Below are 19,815 nucleotides of genomic sequence, written 5' to 3'. Positions count from 1 at the left end.
CCCGATCAGACAAATCTCCCAATCTAAACGCCGCTAGCATCTCCAAATGTGCCACTCTTCTACTCCGTGGTTTCTCAATGCTTTGTATGCGGTAGATGGTATCACTGATCTTCTTCACAACCTTGTACGGGCCTTCCCAACTGCACCGAAATTTGGATGGAACACCTTTCCGCCGGTGAGGTTTGTATAACAGTACCAAATCTCCCGCCAAGAAACCTTTCGAATTATTGTTCTCATGGTACCTGTGTTTCATCGTACCACTCAATACCCTGGTTCGATCCTTCACACTCTGTTGTTTGGCCAATGAACCACTTCGTAGAGCTTGCCCTGTACGAATTTTCTTTGCATAATCGGTATCGTTCCCACATTTTACAACAGTAGTGCGCTCCGGCTTGAAACTGCCCTCGCATTCTTTCTCGGAAATTCGTTGCTTCATTTTCCTGCGCCTTTTAGGTTTTGTCAATGCCAGTGTTTCTCTCGCAGGTACTTTTGATTTTGATTTATTTGGCCCATTCGTTTCATCAACCTTTACCTTTGACTTTCGTGGCCTTTGTCGACTTTTCTCCACCAGTACTCTATTACTGCTGAAACCTTTTTCCAAACTGAAGTTAATTGGCACATCCTGGTTCTTATAATGCATCGCCCTTCTCCGCATATCGATCTTGATGTCATGGTCAACCAAGAAATCCACTCCCAATATAACTTCATCGACAATCTCCGCCACAACGAATTTGTGTAAAACCATGACCTTTCCAATTAAGACTTCATATATTACTTCTCCCTGGACTTGATTATACTCGCCAGTGACCGTACGCAACCTTGCTCCAGGTAACAGTTTTACTCTCCTGTTGACCAAGTCAGATCGGATCAAGGAATGAGATGCGCCCGTATCTACAGTCAGTACTCGTTCTTTGCCATCCACATTTCCTCTGACGGTAAGACTGCTTGATTTCCTTCCAATTTGCGGCACAGATATCACAGGGCATTCAATAGCTGGATCTAGCTCTCTACCTCTTACTCGCTCTTGCTCATCTCCTCCAGCTTTGCGTTTACGGCCACCCACATTGTTGGAACTATTAAGACCAAGATCGCAATGACGTGCTATGTGACCGGACTTCCCGCATTTGAAGCATTTGATAACTTTTTCACTTCGCTTTTGCGATCCTTTCAGTGCCTCCAATATTGCGTCTACCCACTCTGGCCTTTCTACTTCCACACGGCGTGCTTTGAAAACTGGCTTACACAGAAGCGACGCCGTTTCCTGAATCAGAGCTTGTGACACCGTTTCTGCGAATGTTAGCTTTGGGTTCGCGTATGTGGCTCGCTTCGTTTCGACGTCCCTTATGCCATTTATAAAGCTCTGAATCTTCACTCTTTCTGTGTATTCCACGGGTGCATCCGCATTTGCAAGATGAGCCAATCTTTCAATGTCCGAAGCAAACTCCTGCAAAGTCTCGTTAGCTTTTTGGTAGCGGTTTTGCAACTCAATTTGGAATATCTGTTTCCTATGCTCGCTTCCATAACGTCTCCCTAAAGCGCTCATCAATGTTTCGTAGTGGTTCCGCTCGTACTCTGGGATGGTCTGTAAGATTTCCGCGGCAGGCCCTTTCAGTGCCACGAACAGAGCTGCAACTTTATCTTCAGCATTCCATTGGTTCACTGCTGCGGTCTTCTCAAACTGTAGCTTAAAGACCTGAAAAGGAACAGAACCGTCAAAGGATGGTGTCTTTACCTTTGGATTACTCGCTGAAACAGCTGGGCGGTTTAGTTGTAACTGCTCCATACGACCTTTTAACGCTTCTATTTCGGCATCAATTTTGTCCTCGAGTTGTAAAATTTTTGCATCCTGCTCTTCCAGTTTCACAAAGAGCTGCGCTGATACCTGTTCCGAAATTTGTGCCGACATTTCAGATATACGTGCCTCTTGCGCTTCCAGTTGAGATGCCAAATATGTCTTCTGTTCTTCCAATTGTGTCTCCATCTTTGATGTAATCTGTGTCGACATTTCTGCCATACGCGTTTCTTGTGCTTCAATTTTCGATGTTATTCGTGTCTCTTGGGATTCCATCTGTGATGACATTGTCGATGTTTGAGCAGATATTGCAGCCAAAATCATGTTCAAGTCTGTGCTCGTAACTGTCTGCGATGTTTCGTTTTTCTCTTCAATTTTTGTTACTTCCTCGCCATCAAGATGAAAGTCATACTCTTCCACATCAATTCCTTCCGCTTCCATTGCCTCTCGTAGCCGTGCCTGAAGTTCAAGTTTAACGCCGCTTGTATTCAATCCACGGCTCTCCAACTCCTTCTTTAGTTGCTGGATCTTCAATTCACTGAACTTTGCCATGTCGTTGTTGTCCTCTGGAATTTATTCAACAATCCCACTTCTGACACCAATTGTAACGAATTTGCTTGCAAATCCTCTTATTTGCAATCCTCTGCTAAGTTCGAATCACTAAACTGTTGAATAAATAACTCCAATTTGTAATAATGCAAAATGGCCTTTATTAAAGTACTTCACAATACACTCAAACTGTGCAACGAATAGCTTGCTTAATAACCACACTGACTGATAGCTCAATGAAACTCTACTATTCAAAATAGTACTGCTATTGCTCGCTAGATATCGTCTTAATCGCAACTGCTTGACAACTCAAATCAAACTGAACTCTTCTTACTCGCCTGCACCGCTTTTATAGTTTACGCTGCATACTTCTAGGCTCTTCGATTTCCAGAAGTTACTAGTTGTTTCGGCTACAAAATCGCCAGCCACAACTACGTGCACAAATTATTGCCCTCTCTTGTGACCACTCAGATAAGATATATGCCTGTGTTTGTAGTTTACAGTCTCCCGCACACACATAAGCGTATAAATAAATTCATCGGTGTGTGACATCTCATCTCTCGCTGCCTTGTATGTAAATGTTGCTCGTCGGAATGTGTACATATATGTAGACGCAAGTATTGATTCGTTTATGTAGATACATAATGATTGAATTATTGATGTGAATTCACGTCACTGCTTAGCATCGGCCTGGAGATGGCAGCACTCCTCAGTTTTGCTAATAATCGTAACAATATGTCCTAATCTCACTGAGTCCCACATACACCCGAGCAACTTCGAGAAAATGAGTGTCTCGCGGGCTATCCAGCTTTTAAGCAATTCAGTCTACGCTGGACTGAAAATGATGGAAGACTTAAAGCTATTTGGAAACGACGCCTTGATTTTGCATTCAGTGAAGCCAACACAAATGTTTGTCAAGACAATGAACGATGTGTTTGATGAGCTGGACTGCAAAAATTTGTATGATAAAAATCCGTTGAAGAGGCCGTTGCGAAGAGATGATACGGAGAAAAGGCAACGACTCTTGGATTACATCAAATATTTTGAATCGATTGAGATGAAGCACCAAAACAAAGTTCTATGCATAAGAGGATTTATCCTAACAATAACATCAATGCTGAATTTGTCAGAGGACTTATTCAAGCAATATCCTAATTTGGAGTTTGTGATGCTTGGTAAGCTGAATCAAGATGCTTTGGAGAATTTCTTTTACAAAGTACGGGCAGGCCAAGGCATCAATATGCATCCCTCCGCATTTGATATTCAGTACATCGTGGCCCGATTGATGTCTATGAAGATTTTACGACATCATTTCGAGGCAAAAGGCAGCAACTGTGAGGATGACGACGACATCTTCCTTGACTGGAATGAGACCTCAGATGACGAACCAAACAGTTGCACTGCACTTGTACCATATCACGAACCCACTGATAGCGAACACGAAGAAGACCGTTCGTTAATAGAACAAAGTTTTGACGATATACCAACAGAATATGTAGCCCACCTACACGACCACACATATTCCAATGCTGAGCCCCAGGGAGCAGGAGCGCCACTTGTGGGGGAGGACCTAAACCGGGACATTATGCAGAAATTTAGGGAGTATTGTGCATCCCTTAAGGTTCCGGTAAATTACGATGAATCCACACCCGAGGATATATCAACACCTGGTACTGAAGCTGGTATAATGCGAAAGTTTAACGAATATTGCATTACTCGGGAGATCGAAATAGCGGCACATCATTCAAGTCAAGGGGAAGAGGAAAAACAGCGAATCCCCGAAAAAAACTGCTGAGAGACAGATACAAAGATACTTCTCATGGTACTCGCTTTATCAGAAAGGTCAAAAGAAGATAAAATGTGATAAATGCGAGAAGGTAATGTGTAAGCCTCATGTGGAAGAGGGAAATAGTTCGGAAGCCCTCATACGAGCTAAGAATTACAAGCCTTACGAAGACTTGAGGCTTGTAAATCCGTCTGAAGATTTCTTCCAGATTAGCTCAGACCACATGAGGTGGTACCTTGAAATGTTCCGCCTCTGCGCGTACGAACTGTCGCTAAAAGCAACGATCATCGAATATATAAAAGAAAGAACTGATGAATCGTACCGGGACTGGTTCACCGGGGAATGCGCAGAACATCGATGCCAAATGTTGGATTTCATGGTTACCGTCCTGCTGTATAAAAATTCGAAATGGATAGCAAGGGCTGAAGAACAGGAGGAAAGACTACGGAGATGCAACGAAAAGCTAAGAAAGCTGAATGCCGAAAAGAAAGCGCAAAACCCGAAACCGGGAACGTCTGCAGAGAGTAGTGGAAAGACTTTTAAGCTACCTCTCAAACGTAAAACCAAAGCGAATGCCACGAAAAGGCCGAAGTTGCCAAAAAGATGAAAACGCGGAGGTTTATAAAAGTGCTTATTGACAAACAAAAATAACTGGAGATTACCAAATTGGCATGTTCGGCTTACAACTCAAATGTTTCTGCGGTGTATGTAAGGGGGGTGCGAGGATGCTGGGTAAATATTTAAAATAAAACAAAAGTCCATAATTTAATTATTTGTATATACGTTTAAATATTTTTTTTTCTTTCCTCTTTTCTTTTCAGCCTTACTCTTTAATATATGTATATAAAGTCTTTTCTTTTCAGGCGTATACGTATATAAACTCTTTTTCGTTGCAGCCATATGTAAGGAGGATGTCCGTGGCAATTTGTTAAAAGAACTTAACTCGAGATAAGTTAAGCCAAAATATCGGCTTTATCTTAACTTCAGCTATTTTTTTTTAACAGAATGTCATGGATGTTGCTCTTTGTAGTAGTAGTCGTAGTTTTCTACTCTCTTTTTAACTTTAGAGTGCATCTGAGCCTAGTATTTGGAAACATTTGGGTTCCATTTTCTAAATTTTATTATGAAGAAAATTGCCCTAAAAATTTATTTAAAATGTCAAACTCAGTTAATTAATGTTTCCATAATACAGGTGAAACACATATATTTTTCGCGGTACCGTTGAATCCTGAGCTTGCTTCCAAATGGAAAGACAATCTCAGGATTCAGGCGTTCCGCAAAAGAAACGCGTTCGTGTGCGCGCTTCATTTTGCTGAGGAAGCTGTAGGCTCTAAACGCCTGAAGGAAAATGCAGTTCCAACGGTGCATCTTGGTAAGTATAAATTTTTTTATAGTGCAATTTAGTGCTAGTGATATTTAGTGCTAGTGGATATGTACATATATACATATGTGTACAGATAGTCGGCAAACAAATTTAATAATAAATAATTTACATTTGAAAAATTGGGGAAAAGGGGGGATGGATAATTTTTTGCCGACAGGTGTACATATATGTATATATATGCAAAATCTGTGATTGGTGTTTGTGTGGTTTGTGCATTTTATTCTATGGCATTAACGAGGGCTGCAACAAATGTTTGGTGCCATGGAATAAAGTGATTGAATGTGTGAAAAAATATGGTGCAATCAATGTTTTTGATATGTATATACATATGTGTTAAGTCCGTCGGCAAATGGTTTTGATGTTGACATAATTCAATGCCGACAGATGTACATATATGTATGTATATGCAAATTATTTCATTGGAGTTGCAAGTGCGTGTATGCATTTTGTTTTATGGCATCAACGAGGGTTACAACAAAGTTTGGTGCCATGGAACAAAGTGATTGAATGTGATTGATTGTTTTTTATTTAATTTTTATTTTCGATATGTTCGGCCGGGGTGCGTCTAATCCTGGAGGTAGGTGGGCGCACCGGGTCGATCTCAATGAACGGGTTGGGTTTTTGGAATAAAGAAGAAAAATGAAGACGAGAATTTCTCGTTATAATAATCTGTTTTATTGGGTAGAAGCAAAATAAACTGGTTACAATATTACCTGACTGTATTGTAGAAAAAACGGCAGAGATCGCTGGCGGCAGATGTGTACGCGTTGGCTGTTAGAATCCAAGAGGCCGGTTGTATAGCAAGCTACAACCGTTGACCCGCAAAATCCTCCGTTTTGGAGGGGAAAGGCACCCACACATCAACCCCGACATGCATATGCATGAGTGCTGACAAAAAACACACATACACGTGCATGTACACGCATGCACATGCATGTGGCGGTGATGGTGTGGGTGGTTATAAATTAATTCGAGTATCGATTCGCAGGGTTGCATTGGGGGGATCGCAGACAGATGCGGAAACAGTTAGGCATCCTGCCTAAACATGCCGGCCCCCCTTGCAATACGCAACATCGTTTTCCGCCAATGACCTCCGCTGAAACGAGAAAAATGAATATAAGTCTTACACACTAAACTTAATCTAAATGAGGAGTTCGTCTGACGACGCAAAATGGCCGGGAATCCTTTCCGACTTGCTTAGCATGCCACCTGAGCTAAGATGGAAAAATTAGCGGTTATGAACAGTTATAAGTGAATATTTCTTGCCATTGAATTATACATAAATATAGAAATTCAGAATGTAATATGTGTATAGTCGATGGCCAGTGAGGCTGGACGAAGAGGCCGAGGTCTCCGTTCCACAGTGGCACCATTTTTTTGTTATTCTTTGGTTTTTGTCGTTCCGGATGGAGAGGCCGAGGTCTCCATTCCAGATTTGCGGTGTTTTTTTTTTTTTGGTTGGACGAAGAGGCAGAGGTCTCCGTTCCAGACTCGAGGGTTTTGAGGTTTTTCTGGGCTGCACGAAGAGGCCGAGGTCTCCGTTCCAGCGTATAACGTGTCGTGTCGCTCTCAGGTCGACTGTGGCATTTTATGGATGTGCCAGGGCGAGTGGCCGTGAGGTTGGTTGGGTGATGCGCGTTTTCGCTGCAGCGCATGTATTTCGTCAGTTGTGTATTATATTATTACCCTACAAAACACTTGGTCACAAAACTTACCCACGCCCATGCAAATGTGACTACGAATATAACCTATCACCGTAAAATGACTAGTCAAATGACGTGGAATGACGAGGGCGTTTTTGCAAAGTAGTTAGTGCTGTGATTTCGAGCAGCTTATGCATTTCAACAAAACCAGCAAGATTGCGGTATGTGGGAGGTTGGAACGGACGTGATTCCAAGCCACCCGCGCAAAATTACTTGTTTTCGTGATACGCGTGTTGTTTTATTAACAAACGTACGTTAAAATAGATGAATAAACCGAGTTTAAAACGAAGCGTAGAGGCTGACGAAGGTATGGATTTAATTTTGTGCGACAGCTCATGACGAATTGCGAAAATCGTAATTAAACTCGAAAGTGTACCAACAACCGGTCCTTGCATGCAGATTGGCGATGCGTTTTCCACGACGCGTTCTATCTGCACGTACCATTCTGAGATTGCATGCAACCCTGTCGTGTATTTCTTGGTTAGCTGACAGCTGGTATGGTGAATTTGTGGTGTGCGAGTATATATATATACATATATGTATTTGCTTGCCCTTAAAAAAAAAACTAGGTCACTGGGGCAGTAGCACACTAGGCCGGTAGAAACAGTTGACTTTTTCCAATTTCGGGATTTTGTCGTGTCGGGATTCTTTTATTTCGGAACCCGGATTGTTTTTGTACCGAGCCCTTATAATGACTGTTTGTGATGTTTGTTGTTGAAAAACATCAAGTCCTGTCCCCCAGCCAGAAAACAGTGCCCACAAAACGGAAAGGGTAAAAAAAAACTACAAAAAAAATTTCTTTGTTAAAAAAATGTGAATCTTTTGCAAGGAAAGGTTGTTTTTGTTTTGTTTTCTCTTTTTTTGAGTTCCTTTGTTGTGTATGACTGGTTGGTACTGCAGGAGATGCCTACATGAGTAACAATAGCAAAACGCGTCAGTCCCGATTGCGATGTTTTGCGGTGTTCGGTACTGATTTTGTCTATGTAGTGTTCGGTATCCGCCCTTAGTCTGACAGCACTAATGAGGCTGCCGTTGTTATGTTACGGTTTGCCATCCAGTTGTTTTCCCGTAACAGGAATTTTCCAGGATACATTAATGTAGGATTGTGGTGAATAAATTATCCCCACCACTTTGTTATTTGCAAAAGGATTTTTAGGCTGGTAAAACGTAAGTATGACAAATTCCTAACGGATTTTTAGTAATTTTTTTTTTTTTTTTTAATTAGTTTCTCTTTTCCTTTTTTTTTTTCGTTCTTTTCAGTGTCAAATGGAGCCAATGCAGTTTATTTTAGTGACGGTGGAGGCTGAGGACGAGGAGACCATCCAGGTGGTAGCGGATGTGCAATATCCGGAGAGGCGGAGGGGGTCCTTCATTTGTCACGCGCCGGAGGAGCTTGTGCAGCAGGCGGTGGCAGAGGGGTTGCGGCGCGTGAACCCCTGTATCCTCCGTGCTCTGCTGACGCCGATAGTAGTGAAAATGCGCGGGAACACCATTGCCTGGTATGGCCAGTTTTACGCCAGCTATGAGGGCGTATTGTGGTTCCGGCGGCCACCCCACGGTTCACCTCCGCGTGGTATGTTCAACTGCCGCGTGTGCAACCGAGTGCTGTCGTCGTTTGCATGCCTAGTGGCCCACTTGAATGGGCATATGAGATTTTATCCCTATCGGTGCTGGGAGTGCCCGAAGAAGTACACTTCATCAGCGTCGCTCTCCCTACACAGAAAGCGGATTCATCACCAATAGTGTCAGTGAGATGTGGAGACAAGAATATATATGAATTACCTTGTTTGTGTTCCTTTTCTCAGTTTAAATATTAAAAAAGGAATTGACCTTGAAAGTGTTTATTTTATTTACTTTGGTGGGGAGGGAGGGGGGGGGGGGGTGGTGGTTTAAGGTGCGGTGCGGACCATCGTGGTCGTCCTATATAAAGGATAAGGAGTGCTTGGACATTGACAGAGGCGTTGAGAAACGGACCATTTGGAGGTCGCTTTAGGTAACGTGGCAACTGCCGTTTCTCGTTTTCTTGTATGTATCATACATACATACCTACGTTGGTTGAACATTCCAGTATAGAGAATGAAGCTTAACAAAAATGAATCGAAAGATTCATTTTACCGTTTTGCTTCAATTCATGTGAAATTTACGCGTGGCTGGACAAAAGGGTAAGTAGTGAAACATTTTTGCAATTATTTTATTGTTATTTTTTTTGTGTTATTTCAGATTTTTAATGCATTTTCTTTTATTTTCAGGTGACGGGTGATGGAGATCCAGGAGAGCTGATGGGTTTGATGTGTTGTTTTCCTTTTTTTTCTTTCTAGGTTACCGGCACTGCAAAGGGGTGCTCCAACTGCGGCGGCGGCCGCGCCGTCAATTGCCACACCTTTGCGATGCCCATTGATGAAATTTATTAATGGATTTTTTTTTTTTTTTTTCTTTGCAGGTTGGTGGTGTGGGATATCTACGGTTTACTCTATGGCTACAAATAATAATAAAAAACGTGTAAAAGCTTCTACTTTTGGTGGAAGTTCATTGAGTGGAGGTAACCGAACTGGTGGAAAATCTGAACCGATGTTGTCTGTGACTCAGCCCGACGCAGACGTCGTTAGGAATGTAAACATTCCAATTATAAAATCCAAAGATAACGCGAAACCCGTTTTTTTTGTTCTTTGAAGATACATCGGCATCGCTAGGCGAAATGCTACCTTTACTCGCAATACACTTTCATGGCAATCAAAAATCACTTATAAGGGAGTTGGTCTGCTCGCTAAGCGCGCGTCTACCACAGTTCTCCGAAGATCGAAATGCCGCTAATATTTTAAGTCAATTTCGAAATATACCACAGGTAAAATCGGCACCATTGGCTCCAACACCTGCAACACCCGCAGGAAATATACTCGATATGCAAGGCAAAATTACCCAAACTCCGACTACTACAGTGCAGGGTGGTATAACCGATGCTGAAGTAGTATGAAGCCCATTATAAATGTAGGACACTGTGGTGAGCATGTCGCTATTGACAATCGGACACAAGCTGATCCACAGTCCACTATTGCTGGCGGTACTTTATGTCCTGTTGGTGACAGAGAAATTAACGCCTTACAGACAAATGAAGTAGTGAATATCTACACTCCGTGGGTGTGCGTTTCACGCAACAAAATTCGATTGATGGCTCAGAAGGCTCAGCATCATTGCTCCCCTATGGTTTGCCATGCATGCCGCAACTTTTCAGTTTCCTTGTATTGCTCTGCAATCCCTTAGATACCTCAGCAGAATACAGATACCATGATTCATATGGGCTTAAGCTTACTCACTGTTGCCCTTAAGGTGGGTGCAGATAGCACTGGCGAATACGATACGCTGTTGGAGTTGGTCAAAGATGACTTGTTTGCGTTACTCAACTCCGAACGCATAACAATTTTTGCAGCTGATCTACAGCTGTGCTTTATTACTTTTCGAATCATTGCGCGATCACTTGAAATTCCAATTAGAAGCTTATCTCAAAAAAATATCTGAGATTATTTCAATCGATAGCCCATAAACGCGTTATGAAATGCGCGAGCTAGCATTGGAAAATTTGCTTCAGCTTTGGGTACCAGGTTTTGTTTCGGAACTGTATTTCAATTACCATTGCGATTTGTATTGTACCGACTTGGTTGAAGGTCTAGTAAGCTTACTCTTCAAATACACTCTGCTACAACGGCTGTATATAGTACACACATAATCGCTTTTGGCTTCGGTTATTGAGAGTATCGAAGCTAATTGTGTTGCCTCAAAAAATGAATTGAATAATGAAGTGTGTGGCAGTTCGGCCACAGGTGTAATTAATTCCACGCGTCATTCACGTCATAACTCTGAACTGGAGAGCATTATAGTCGATGGCAGCAATGATGAAAATAAATCGGTTGTGGAAAACATATCCAAATTCATTAATAGCTCATCATGTTTACGCCTAGGCGCCAGCGGTGGTGTAACCAATGCAGGCCTAGCGCGCGAGTATCTCCAAAATATAAAAGAGAAAAAACGTGTGCTCACACAAGGTACGGAACTGTTTAATCAACGACCCGGTAAGGGTATACAATACTTGCAAGAGCATGGTATATTGGGCTCGCAACTCGATCCCATGCCTTTTTGCGTGAGAATCCGGGGCTTGGTAAAAAAAATAATTGGTGAATATACATCGAAGAAAAAGCGTGTTGATTCAGAGGTTTTAAAGAATTTTGTGGATTCATTTGATTTTGCTGGTTTGAGAGTGGATCAGGCGCTGCGTTCGTACTTGGAGACGTTCCGTTTGCCGGGCGAAGCGCCGTTAATTTTCCTTGTACTTGAGCACGTTGCTGATCATTGGCATAAACAAAGCACTGAGCCCTTTGCCAACACAGATGCAGCTTTCAGTTTGGCTTATGCCACCATCGCGTTAAATATGGATCAATATGACTCGAATGCAAAACGCCTGCATGTGCCAATGACATCAGAGGACTTCGCCAAAATTTACGTGGCCTAAATGGTGGCAATGATTTTGATCAGGAGATGCTGTCACTTATTTTTCAAGCCATTAAAAACGAGGCTCATGAGTATGGGGAATGTTTACGTGAAGGATGGAAACATATTTTGGAACTGTTCCTGCAGCTCTTACGTTTAAAATTATTGCCAAAGTCGTTGACTGAGGTGGAAGACTTTTGTGAGGAACGTGGAAAAAGTGGCTATGTGAGCGAAAATCAAGGTGATTAAGTATGATTGTTTAAAAGATATGCATATATATCTCAGTTACTGAAAAGGATGTCAATTCTATTTTATGGTTTTTTTTTTTTTCTCAGAGAAATTATCAATTCACGCTGGAGGAAGTTGAGTCATTTAGCTATCGTGTACAAATGCATGGCGTGTGATAGCCCGTATCGCAGTACATGAAGCGCGTATGCATGAAATTCGTATAGAAAAGTGCAACCAAAGATTTAAAGCGTGTTGCAGCAACAGCCTCAACCTGTCTCAGTGAGTGGGTGAGTTTTATTCAATTACTAGAGGTTTGTGCTTCGATGAACAATCTGTGAAATCGTAGTAGATTAGTAGTGATATTTGGTAGTATAATAGTAGTGATAATAAATTTGTAAATGCCAAAGCTTTTTGGGGAAATAAGTCATTTTCTACTAAATATGTCGTGAATTGATAAGTCATGTGGGTTTGGTCATTCTGTCAGAAATTGTTTGAAGAATGCGGTATGTTAGAATTTTATTCAAAAACGCACCATCTCAACTGTGGTTGCCAAAACTCCCTATATGAACATAAGGTCAATGCATTTTCTCATAAGGGGGAGTTAAATAAAAACATTCCGAGACGAATCCAACTCTAACATAGGGCGGTTTGGTGACAAATCCTGAATAGGGAAATTTCTGACAAATACCCCGAGATAGCATGATTTTGAACAGGCAGCCGGCATGGGGTGATACGCCACTCAGTAGCCGCAATGAACTGACAAAAAAAAAAACAAAAGAGAGTGGCTTATTGTCTTAGAACTTTGTATTCCTACCTTGACTTTGACAGAAGTCAAGCTTTTGTGCGGTCCTGCTACACAGGGAGTATTCCCCCTTTTATTCTGAAATTTCGGAAAGTTCTTTTCCGTTAAGTATGCATGGAAGCGCTCTGGATAAACCGTTTATTTAGAATATTCGGAATACGTTCTTTGATACTACCTCACGAGGTCCGAATATGCATAATATTCCAACTACAAACCGATTCTCCAAATTCTCAAATGGAGACGAATGTTCCGAACATACGGAATTGATAGAACAGAAGATCGACTTTTAATACGCGCCCAAAAATATTTCTTAAATTTATTTAAAAAACAATGTTTCGACGCTGCATGCAGTCGGATAGCATTTATGCATGCATGAAATTCCTTGCACGCAAAATTAATGCGCTATTAAGCTGAATGCTTAGAATTTTAAAAAATTATTTTAAAGTTTTTGGGGTTTTCATTCGAAGTTTTGAATAGTCAGTTGCTTTTCTTAAATATTCGGACTGGCTTAATTCGGATTTCTAAATTATAAACCACTGCTAATATCTGGGGCAGATGAGTTTTCTCATCAGCGTTACGCTTGCGATGGGCCTCGTTGCGCGCCAAAGAGTGCAGCTGTTTTCTGTGGCAGATCGGTTCGCCCTTCTGCGGTAGGCTCTTCTGTTGTCCTTGTTAAGGGATAACGAGTGGATGGGATGGTTTCGGGTGTCCTCGCCCGAGTCGCCCTCCTACACGAATGATTCCATGTTGGTCTAGGTAGGGATTAAGTGAGAGTATTGCACTTTTCCCTGCAATTGGTTTTCCGGCCTTTAGATCATTATATTCGGAACTATAATGTTGTTTCTGATAGATTTTAATTAAGAGTTGGGTTACTGATTTTATCTCATCAGGAGAGATTAAAGGTGACTCGACCTGAAATGATTTTTTTGTTTTTGGGGTGAGTTCTTTGGTAGAACTTCATAACGTATGAGAGCACCCGTAAAGCCCTAGGTAGGTCTGAAAAGCATTGGAGAACATCGGTAGTATTTACTGTTGTTGTTGCGCAGGTCTTCGCCCTCTTTTCCTCTACGGAGGTGATGTAGTCACTTTCTTGTGCTGGCCATTGGGAAGTGTCTTCTTGCAGCCAAGAAGGTCCCTGCCACCACAACGAATTGTTGACCAATTCAGACGCAGGTAATCCTCTGCTACCTAAATCTGCTGGGTTAGATTCTGAGTTTACATGCAACCTGTCCTTATTTCCGACCATGTCGATGATCTTGGTGATCCGATGTGCGACGAAAGTGGCCTAGGAACACGGCTGTTTCCTTATCCATGCGAGGACGATAGTTGAATCCGTCCAAAGGTGCACTTTCACTGGTCCCAATTTGAGGTTCCTGAAAATTGATTCGGTGATTTCCGCCGTGCTCCGCAAAGCTCCAATCGTGGAAGAGAAAGAGTTTTCACTGGGGCTACTCGGGTTTTGGCCAGAAGCAGGTTTGTCCAGATGTCATTATCCGTTTTTACGCGCATGTAAACGGCTGCTGCATAAGCCTTCTCGGATGCGTCACAAAATCCATGGATCTCGATGTCGGTTCCTGGTGAAAAGTTGACCCATCTAGGTATCCTGATTTTATCGATTTCATGGTATTGGTCGGTGAAGGTTTTCCATCGTTCCAGCGTACTGGTAGATACTGGTTCGTCCCAAGCGGTGCCTTCCAACCAAATACTCTGCATGAGTATTTTTGCTACAATGACCATTGGTGCCAACCACCCTAATGGATCGAAAAGTTTGGCTGATAGTATCGCTCTCTTTGTAATGTTTTCCGGGTTGTCCAGCGTTCCTGCTTTAAAGTAAAATAAATCGGAGAGGGCATTCCATCGAATTCCTAATGCTTTAACTGAACTGGTATCTTCGAAGGCCAGGAAGTTTTCACTGAGCAGGTCTGCTTTGTGGATGTCCCTTAGAATGTCCTCTGAATTGTATGTCCATTTGCGAAGTGGAAAGCCCGCGGAGTGTAGGACTTGACGAATTTCATCTCTGGCTTTAATGGTCGATGTGATCGTATGTCCACCCGCTAACACGTCATCTACATACATGTATTCTCGCAGTATGCTAGCCGCGGTAGGGTGTGAATTTGAGACGTCGTCTGCTAGTTGGAGAAGCGTACTTATCGCGAGATATGGAGCGCAATTCACTCCGAAGGTAACCGTCTTTAATTCGTAGAGACTAATAGGGTCATTCGGGGAAGTGCGATATACAATGCGTTGAAATTTGGTGTGATTTTCGTTCACCCAAATTTGACGATACATCTTTTCGATGTCGCTATTGAAGACAAAACGGTATAGCCTCCATCGTAATATAAGGATGGGTAGATCGGCTTGTAGAACTGGGCCTGGGAGGAGAATATCGTTTAGGCTATTACCGTTGGCCGTAGGGCTCGAGGCATTAAATACTACGCGTACCTTTGTAGTAGTACTTTCCGCTTTAATAACGGCGTGGTGGGGCAGGAAGTAATGATCCGAATCGTCGGATGGGATATTCCTTTTCAATATTCTCATATGTCCGAGTGTTTCATATTCTGACAACACTCGAACATATTATTTATCTAAATCTGGGTTTTTTATTAGCCGCCCCTCATTCCGGAAGAATTGAGGGCATGTTCGTTTCAGGGACGGTCCTAAATTAATGTTATTAGGGTAATCCTGCCTGAGTGGTAGTGATACGGTGTATCTTCCATCTTCCTCACGTTTCGTTGTTTCTTTAAATAATTTTTCGCAATACCTCTCCTCTTCATTTAATATTTTATTTTTGGGTACATTTTCTACCTCCTAGAAGGCTTTGAGTTGGTTGTCTAACGCAACCTCGTTGTAGAAGGACATGATGCTCTTCGTTGGATTCGGTGCTTCGATACGACCGGTTAGTATCCAACCGAACACTGTCTCTTGGGCCAGAAGTGTGTTAAGCACGTTTTTCTTAAGGCCACTTAATATGATTTGGGGATATATGTCTCCGCCAAGTATAAGGTCTAAATCTTCGTTGACCTAGAACCTCTTGTCTGCCAAAACCAAGTCTGGGAATGCCTGCATAGTCATTGCGTTGATATGGCAGGATGGAAGATTCCCAGTGAGTTTCGCTAGAACTAGAACGGGTGTAGTCAGGCTGAAGCAGGGATCCACTGGTGAACGTAATTCGATGTTGGATGCTTCTTTGACCTGAGCTGACACCGCATTTGTGATGCCTGAAACATGGGCATGCATTTTCCTCGCTGGCAAATTGATTCTGCGTTTCTGTCTTTCAGTTATAAAGGAACATTCAGACCCAGAATCAATTAATGCCCGCGCGGAGAAGTCAGTACCATTATGATGAATGTGTACGCGAGCAGTTCCTAATAGCACACCTGTGCTGGAATTGGCATGGCAGGATTTGACATTCTGGTTCGTAGAGGAAGGTGGTTGTCCCGATTCCTGTCTTTTCCGTGCCTGTACCGAAGTTGATGGGGTATTATCCGCATCTTTGAAAGGATTGCGCACCGCCGGTTGCTGAAGTGTGTCCGCATGCAGGAGCGTGTGGTGACGAGAGTGGCATTTGGAACAGTTGTACGAACTGGTGCACCTCGTCACTGTGTGTCCTGGGGATAAACAATTCAGGCAGCCATTTGTGGATTTGATGAATTTGATCCTTTCTACCGGGTTTAAATCGCAAAAACGTGAACAGTTTACACATTTTACATATTGATTTTGTTGTTTGCTTGGTTACTTTGGTTTGAAAAGCACCAAGTCTTTTTGTAGGGTTTTCCGTCGACTGGCGCGACGTGTTTGACTTTTGCACTTTAGAAGTGGCATTCCCTGTAAAACCAGACACGGTTTCAAGTGTCTGGAAACGACTTGACAAGAATTTGTCCATATCCTCACACTTGGATATGTCCGTCTTGTGGTCAATGCTCTGCTCCCATAGAGCCAACGTATTCTCAGGTAATTTGGTCGAATATAAATAAGTATGAATCGCATCCCAATTTGAAACGTCAATCTGATGTGTTTTTAAGGATGCTAAAAAATTATTTATGTCGCGCTGTAAGGTTTTGATTGAGCTGCCGCACTCGCTATCTATCTTTTTTAGATTAAACAAAATTTGTAGTTGTGAGTTTACGAGAATCCGCTTATTCTCGTATCTCTCACATAGGTTTTTCCAGGCTGTTTCGAAGCCTTCATTTGTCAAAGGACATTTCTTGACAAGTAAGTAGTGAAACATTTTTGCAATTATTTTATTTCAATAATTTTTATTGTTATTTTTTTTTTTTGTTATTTCAAATTTTTAATGCATTCTCTTTTATTTTCAGGTGACGGGTGATGGAGATCCAGGAGACCTGATGGGTTTGATGTGTTGTTTTCCTTTTTTTTCTTTCTAGGTTACCGGCATTGCAAAGGGGTGCTCCAACTGCGGCGGCGGCCGCGCCGTCAGTTGCCACACCTTTGCGATGCCCATTGATGAAATTTATTAATGGATTTTTTTTTTTTCTTTGCAGGTTGGTGGTGTGGGATATCTACGGTTTACTATATGGCTACAAATAATAATAAAAAACGTGTAAAAGCTTCTACTTTTGGTGGAAGTTCATTGAGTGGAGGTAACCGAACTGGTGGAAAATCTGGACCGATGTTGTCTGCGACTCAGCCCGACGCAGACGTCGTTAGGAATGTAAACATTCCAATTATAAAATCCAAAGATAACGCGAAACCCTTTTTTTTGTTCTGTGAAGATACATCGGCATCGCTAGGCGAAATGCTACCTTTACTCGCAATACACTTTCATGGCAATCAAAAATCACTTATAAGGGAGTTGGTCTGCTCGCTAAGCGCGCGTCTACCACAGTTCTCCGAAGATCGAAATGCCGCTAATATTTTAAGTCAATTTCAAATGATACCACAGGTAAAATCGGCACCATTGGCTCCAACACCTGCAACACCCGCAGGAAATATACTCGATATGCAAGGCAAAATTACCCAAACTCCGACTACTACAGTGCAGGGTGGTATAACCGATGCTGAAGTAGTATGGAGCCCATTATAAATGTAGGACACTGTGATGAGCATGTCGCTGTTGACAATCGGACACAAGCTGATCCACAGTCCACTATTGCTGGCGGTACTTTATGTCCTGTTGGTGACAGTGAAATGAACGCCTTACAGACAAATGAAGGGGGTAGCAGTGAATATATACATTCCGTGGGTGTGCGTTTCACCCAACAAAATTCGATTGATGGCTCAGAAGGCTCAGCATCATTGCTCCCCTATGGTTTGCCATGCATGCCGCAACTTTTCAGTTTCCTTGTATTGCTCTGCAATCCCTTAGATACATCAGCAGAATACAGATACCATGATTCATATGGGCTTAAGCTTACTCACTGTTACCCTTAAGGTGGGTGCAGATAGCACTGGCGAATACAATACGCTGTTGGAGTTGGTCAAAGATGACTTGTGCAGGAGTTTGTTTGCGTTACTCAACTCCGAACGCATAACAATTTTTGCAGCTGATCTACAGCTGTGCTTTTTTACTTTTTGAATCATTGCGCGATCACTTGAAATTCCAATTAGAAGCTTATCTCAAAAAAATATCTGAGATTATTTCAAGCAATAGCCCATAAACGCCTTATGAAATGCGCGAGCTAGCATTGAAAAATTTGCTTCAGCTTTGGGTACCAGGTTTTGTTTCGGAACTATATTTCAATTACCATTGCGATTTGTATTGTACCGACTTCGTTGAAGGTCTAGTAAGCTTACTCTTCAAATACACTCTGCTACAACGGCTGTCTATAGTACACACATAATCGCTTTGGACACTTTGGCTTCGGTTATTGAGAGTATCGAAGCTAATTGTGTTGCCTCAAAAAATGTTGATAATGAAGTTTGTGGCAGTTCGGCCACAGGTGTAATTAGTTCCACGCGTCATTCACGTCATAACTCTGAACTGGAGAGCATTATATGGCAGCAATGATGATAATAAATCGGTTGTGGAAAACATATCCAAATTCATTAATAGCTCATCATGTTTACGCCTAGGCGCTGGCGGTGGTGTAGCCAATGCAGGCCTAGCGCGCGAGTATCTCCAAAATATAAAAGAGAAAAAACGTGTGCTCACACAAGGTACGGAACTGTTTAATCAACGACCCGGTAAGGGTATACAATACTTGCAAGAGCATGGTATATTGGGCTCGCAACTCGATCCCATGCCTTGTTTTTGCGTGAGAATCCGGGGCTTGGTAAAAAAAATGATTGGTGAATATACATCGAAGAAAAAGCGTGTTGATTCAGAGGTTTTAAAGAATTTTGTGGATTCATTTGATTTTGCTGGTTTGAGAGTGGATCAGGCGCTGCGTTCGTACTTGGAGACGTTCCGTTTGCCGGGCGAAGCGCCGTTAATTTTCCTTGTATTTGAGCACGTTGCTGATCATTGGCATAAACAAAGCACTGAGCCCTTTGCCAACACAGATGCAGCTTTCAGTTTGGCTTATGCCACCATCGCGTTAAATATGGATCAATATGACTCGAATGCAAAACGCATGCATGTGCCAATGACATCAGAGGACTTCGCCAAAATTTACGTGGCCTAAATGGTGGCAATGATTTTGATCAGGAGATGCTGTCACTTATTATTCAAGCCATTAAAAACGAGGCTCATGAGTATGGGGAATGTTTGCGTGAAGGATGGAAACATATTTTGGAACTGTTCCTGCAGCTCTTTCGTTTAAAATTATTGCCAAAGGCGTTGACTGAGGTGGAAGACTTTTGTGAGGAACGTGGAAAAAGTGGCTATGTGAGCGAAAATCAAGGTGATTAAGTATGATTGTTTAAAAGATATGCATATATATCTCAGTTACTGAAAAGGATGTCAATTCTATTTTATGGTTTTTTTTTTTTCTCTCAGAAATTATCAATTCACGCTGGAGGAAGTTGAGTCATTTAGCTATCGTGTACAAATGCATGGCGTGTGATAGCCCGTATCGCAGTACATGAAGCGCGTATGCATGAAATTCGTATAGAAAAGTGCAACCAAAGATCTAAAGCGTGTTGCAGCAACAGCCTCAACCTGTCTCAGTGAGTGGGTGAGTTTTATTCAAT

General features: G+C 42.2%; 1 protein-coding gene and 2 pseudogenes across 1 annotated transcript in view; 2 read left to right on the top strand and 1 right to left on the bottom strand.

The window, feature by feature from the left end:
- The window catches only part of Apoltp (Apolipoprotein lipid transfer particle), a 2,338,027-nt gene that overhangs the window by 1,178,028 nt on the left and 1,140,184 nt on the right, over positions 1-19,815 (bottom strand). The window lies entirely within an intron of this gene.
- LOC137239837 (Golgi-specific brefeldin A-resistance guanine nucleotide exchange factor 1 pseudogene) lies at positions 10,182-11,853 on the top strand (annotated as a pseudogene).
- LOC137239826 (Golgi-specific brefeldin A-resistance guanine nucleotide exchange factor 1-like) lies at positions 12,382-19,470 on the top strand (annotated as a pseudogene).

Source organism: Eurosta solidaginis, chromosome 2 (genome assembly GCF_040869045.1).
Source record: "Eurosta solidaginis isolate ZX-2024a chromosome 2, ASM4086904v1, whole genome shotgun sequence".
Classification (NCBI taxonomy): Eukaryota; Metazoa; Arthropoda; class Insecta; order Diptera; family Tephritidae; genus Eurosta; species Eurosta solidaginis.
The sequence above is the reverse complement of the archived record's forward strand: the minus strand, read 5'-3'. Positions and strand labels throughout refer to the sequence as shown.